The following is a 5,729-nucleotide window of genomic DNA, read 5'->3' on the forward strand; positions in this document are numbered from 1 at the left end:
CAGACTTGATTATCATTTCACTATTGTTTGAAATAAAAGTAGTTCTGTACATAACCTCACCATTCCTACTAATGGCGGCATGTTTATGCCACAAACGTTACAAGATCTCTTGTTAATTTTCCTTTAACTTAAATGTTTAATTGTAGTTTGCCTGCTTTAAGTGTATTTTTAAAAAGACACAGAACTAATTAACTCCTCTGTGTAGCCGGTAAAGCGGGAGTTAGGAAGGATAATCCTGGAGAAACCCAGATTTGTTACCCCGGCAACAGAATCAGCTTTAAATATTTAGAAAGTTTTTTTTTTCTCTCTTCCTCCACAACCTGTGCTTTCTGTAATTTTAAGGTTACATTAATCATAAAAGAACATTTAAAAATTGCACACCAACATCTACTGCGGGTAAAATCTTTGGTTTGGGCAAGCAGCGTTGCGAGAGCACGTCTCCTTTCACACTTGCCACTACTTGGTGGATCTAAACGAGCTCCGGATGACTGATTAAGTGCACAGATTCTCTCTCTGCCTCATCACATTTCATGGGTACAGAAAGGGGGTGCCGGTGGGCAAAACCATTTTACACACAAAGACAAGATGGTAAGTGCTGTTTGTTGACAGAAATGTACTATCCAGTATTACCGGATTAAATATTTAGAGTACGTTCAGAAGCGCATTCATCAAAACTGTGATCCTCCAGCAAACCCAGCTCTTGCAAATCAATGCAACAGATTGCGACATAATTAATAATTAAGAGACATCATTTGACACGGGATTAAGGAAAACGTACACCGAGTTTCTTTTTAGCAAGCTGCAAAACTGACCCATTTCTCAGGAATTGAGAGTGTGCGCAAAGCGTGTCATACAATCGCTTCCTAACAGCGTGAGAGACGCACGCACTAGCCACACCTTAGTATGTCACAGAAGTATGTTCTCTGAAATTACGAGAAAAAAAGGTTATTTTGCAAATATCGTGCGAGGAAATTCTCAGGTGGAGTTTTTGTTTGACGCTATAAGGTCCCTGACGCAGATACCAAGGTGCAACCGCACAATGTTTATCTCAGACGAGAAGTGACCTGCGCAGTTCTATGCAGCACATATCGCGTATTAATGTATATATTGCATTTGCTTTGTAGAATGTTGCACAGATATCGGAGCCTGCAGATTCCTGCTGCTGATTTTTGAGCAGGCATTAATCAGGACTCCCCTGCTGGCCGGTGGTCTGCGCAACAGAAGCTGCCGCGGGGTCCACCGCTCTGCGAGTTGAACCCTGCCGTTGCCAAATGCTTGTGATTAATATTTAGTGACCTCAGCCAGTATCAATTCCCAACCGCGCCTGTGTTAAGTGACTTTTCTTTTCCTTGCCCGCGGACAAGGCCCAGTTCAATCTGGCAAACGGGTCAAGAGGTCAGACATCACACCTGTCTGATGCTGGTTCGGGTGAGTTAGGAACATCTCCCCTCTCTTTCCCCCTTTAACACACACTCTTCACTCATTCGCTTAATTACAGAGAGTGTTCTGAGGCAGCTTCCATAACTCTCCTAGTCCATATTACCTTCTGTGGCGTACGACTAAATAAGAAAGAAATCACAGAGAAGTTGTCGTCCATACTTAAGCACACAAGAGAAAATGTTCCGCTTTCATCTCTCATTTTCAGTTTCACTGCTCAGCAAAGTTGTGCATTCTGTGGGTTCTGCCATATAGGGCGGTTCTTGTCATTTGTTTCTTTAGAGGCATTCTTAAAGCCATTTCTCCAGTATGTCAAAATGAAGCCTAAACCTTAAAGACAACCCAGTGCTATGCAGAGTATGGCAGTCAGTCCCTCGCTATTATTAAACAGGAGCCAGCGAGTCACCAGCAAAACAACCGCTGGTGTTCAGCTGACTCGTGCTCCCTCAAACGCACAACGTATTTGCGATGAGATATGTGAAGCCTGGAAGACAGAAGTGCAAATCACCTTTCTCCTGTCTGATGAGCACTGGGATAAACAGCACTGAACATGATAGAAGGCCTCTAAAATATATACAATATACTTTGTGCCATGTCTACCTTCTGATACATCAAGCCCATGCTGAGACTGTCAAAATCACGTAAGAGGAACTTCATAGCCTGCACACAATGGAATTGGACCCAGGGCATTTCTTCAAAACAGTGCAGGGCGAGGCAAAATGAAAAGACTAATTTCATTCAATTGTAACCGCAGAGGCCAGACACACATGCAGGGGTTTTCTGAGTAAAGTGCACATCAGAGTGTTGTCTGAATCAGTAAAAATAAATTTAAATTTTAATATTTGCAGTTTTGTTTTAAATAATCTTTTCAAAGCCATTGAATAGTTTTAAAATATAGATAATCCATTGCTCAGCAAGGATCCACCACTGAAAATATTACTAGGAGCTTCACCATTGTCACTGTTCAGCATGACACTAACTGGAGGGTGTGTGGCTAACGAGATGACAGCATCGCACTGCAGGCATGCAGTCATTGAGCTCGGTGTTCTGCCTTTCCCTGGGACTCTAACCTGTCCTGGAACAAAGTCATCAACAACAGGAAAGTCAAAGGGAGTTTGTTATGAAAAGGCGGTGCTATTGCAGAAGCAAGGCAAGGTGAAAGCAGATAAGCAGCGAAATTGTTAGAACTCGCTTCGTTCCTGGGAAGTCCTCGCACTGTGCAGTATGGTCCGCCTCGCACACGAGAGTGAAGGTGTGCATGTGGGAGTTCAGGTGGGGAGTGCGCACTCGCCTTTCTCCTGTTTGTGATGTGACAGTGCGATAATGATCGCCACGTGCACGCGTGGTTAACAGTCAGGAACCGGAGCGTCACCTGTCACTCTCCCTGTAATTGAAGCAGGGTTTGAACCCAGCCCTGATACCACAGATTGCAGAGATGCTCCAGCTCTGAAGAGAGATCTCTTAAGGAAGTGCAGCATTTATGAGAAGCAGAGAAATGCTACTTGCTGTGCTTCTCCTGCTTTGGTGGGTTAGCCCCTCATGCTAAAAGACATGCACAGTGCCGTGTGATGTCCTCATTTAAAGTTTAGCTCCAAGTTGTATACCATACCCTCCGTTTAAGAAGAAAACACAAGCTCAAGAGCTCTTTGATATGTAGAAATATGAAGGCGGCATATTTATTCCGTTTTCACTGCGGCTGCTCAGATGAAAGAGGCAGAGAGAACAGGCTGAGGACTTTGGATTAACAATGACATAACACGCAGAAGGTCTGTCAATGAAGTGACACTTTACTTCTCCTTCCATTGTCTGATTAGCAGAGGAGCAGCCTACCATCAAGAGGGATGATCACACAAAGGCGGGGAAACACAACTGTCAGACTTAAGGGACAAAGCCTATTCTCGCTCCCTAAATCCAGACATTAGAGGGGGGAAGAAATGAGAAAGAGTGGCTCACACATGGATAGCTTACAGGGGATACAAACGAAAGATTATGTTAATCTCTGCTGCATTGTCCCCTGCAAAATGTTTTCATACCACGCCTTTTATCTGTGGACGAAGGGAGGCAAACCTCTCCACTCTGTGTGGTTTCTGGGTAATTAACACCAGTATCAGACCCTTTCTTTTTCTCTGCTCAAGCTTATGGTCTTCTTAAGCAGGCAACAGGGGATCTTCCCTCAGCCTCTATCTGTGTCCAGAATGACATTCCCAGCCCAGGCCCGGCAACAGAAACCATCTGTTTGTGATAGGAAGATCAAACCCTACACAGCCCTCCACAGCGCCGACACTCAAATGGACAGCTTAAGTTCGGCCAGGTGACTGAATTCATTACTGGGTCTGGCTCAATGACCATCTTTTCCTGAAGAGCGACTCCCTTATCTCTTCTAACCTGTGAATTTCTAGCTGCACTTGTCAGCCGCTCATATTTGGATATTTCCCAGACTCTCGCCCCTACAAACTCACCCATCGCTCTCCCATTACAAACTTCGCGAAGGAAGGCCAGTCCCAGTCCTTGATGGAATTAACCTACTCGTGTTAGTCTTTAATAATCACAGTTCTGATTGCAGAGCTATTTTTAAAATTTTATTTCATTAAAAATTGAAAGGGGCCCGATCAATTCCATTTCCACATCATACTTTGTCAACAGTGTTTCAAGACGGCGTGTTTAAAAAACATCAAAGCCCTTTTTGTTTCTCCGGTGTGTAAAATAAGATGGTGAAAGCAGTCGGCACTCCTGGACTGCAGAGCTGCTCTCGGTTTGTAAGAGAGTGTTTCTCAGCGATGTTCGCGGCCCGAGATGCATGGGGATGGAGACTGAAAGTTATAAAAAACTCAGGTTCTATTCCCCCCTTTAACTTGTCTCTCTAAGCTTTTTAGGGAGCACAAAACATCCAGTAATGCAACGTCAGATCTTTACAAATTTCATGAAATCTTTTTCGGATGTCGAAAAATCCCGAACCGCTTGAATCCTTTTGTAACCGTCTACTGGGGACTGACCCATAATCTTTTTTCCCAGGGAGAGTACAGAGGCTGGGGGACAACCTTGCCACCAACACTAACAGCTGCTTAAACTCACCAGAGGGGCTAGTGGCAATCCCACTTCTGAAAGAACACCACCAGGCTTCCGCTCACAGGGCCCGGAGGAGCCTTTCAAAGGGAGGTCAAAGGTGCTCCTCACATAAAGTGCGGTACAAGGAGATCAGTGGAGCTGGATCTTCTTGATGCCGGAAAAAGAAAAAACGTATGTTTTCTTCCACGCTGTAAAGCCGCAAATATAACGTCTTCTTCCCCATTTTTTGTTTTAAAGCCTTTCTAGTGTTTCACGTTATTCCGAGCTGCGGCGCGGCGAACCCTCCTGTTCCTGCGGGGCGAGATTGTTCCTGTCACGGGTGCTTTGTCTTACACAGACTGCAGCTCTCCCACAAACAGAGGCCGTATCAAAGTGAAAGCAGATAGAGTCACATCAGTGGATTAAGGCCTTCTGCATGATAAAGTAGCTACCTAGGGTGGAATTAACTTAATATGTGAAAGAATGTTATTGAGAGGGAATAGAGTACCAAAACTCTCTCATTCTCTTCGTAATGTCCTAATCCAGAGCCTGACACTGGGGCCTTAGGATGGTGTTAATGATAATCAATGAAATACCCATCTGTATTCCTTGTCCTTAGAGCTATTTAAACTTCGCCTAAACTCAATTATTGTCCCTGAGAGACCAAGATGGCATATTAAGACACGTGAAAGGGGATTCAGTCCCAGAAAAGAAAAGCCCAGTGCTGAAGTGCAGAGGTGTCAACATTGCTAACTAAATTTCAGCTAAACAGATTAAATGCCCAATCCATGGACCTGAAAACAACACCAGAATGAACTTAGAGAGGAGGAATCTCATTTTCAAAGCATCCCTTAAACTGTTAAGCAGTCTAATCATCGCGGATCTGAGAGTCTGTGCCCCAGCATATATTTCTCTCTTTACGCCCAACACAATGAGACTCTGAAGGCCTTAGATGTACATCCCTCAGAACAAAAACTGCGAAGACTGTGAACTTTCAAGCGGTTCATGAATCTGCAAGTATGATGTCCAAAAGGTGATTGAACTATATTAACGTTGGCCATTTTTCTTTCTTCTATGTTTTATAGTGTTTATTTTTTCCAGTAAATTTCCAGTTCACTCAAATTGGTTTCACCTTTCATTTACAAGGAATGCAGATGTTCAAGGTTACGAAATCTGAATTTGGTGTATTTCAGCCCTTAACAACATTTGATTGTTCTGTGTCCAGGAACAAACTGCATCCCAAAGGC

At 43.9% G+C, this 5,729-nt stretch overlaps 1 long non-coding RNA gene across 1 annotated transcript; it reads left to right on the forward strand.

The window, feature by feature from the left end:
* The first annotated feature begins 337 nt into the window (after positions 1–337).
* LOC148651715 (uncharacterized) lies at positions 338–4,725 on the forward strand. The gene is made up of 2 exons (XR_015925064.1): positions 338–588; positions 4,450–4,725. It is a non-coding gene; the product is annotated as an uncharacterized LOC148651715 (long non-coding RNA).
* Positions 4,726–5,729: the final 1,004 nt, after the last annotated feature.

This window comes from Lepisosteus platostomus, chromosome 11 (assembly GCF_059453375.1).
Source record: "Lepisosteus platostomus isolate fLepPlt1 chromosome 11, fLepPlt1.hap1, whole genome shotgun sequence".
NCBI classification, from domain to species: Eukaryota; Metazoa; Chordata; class Actinopteri; order Semionotiformes; family Lepisosteidae; genus Lepisosteus; species Lepisosteus platostomus.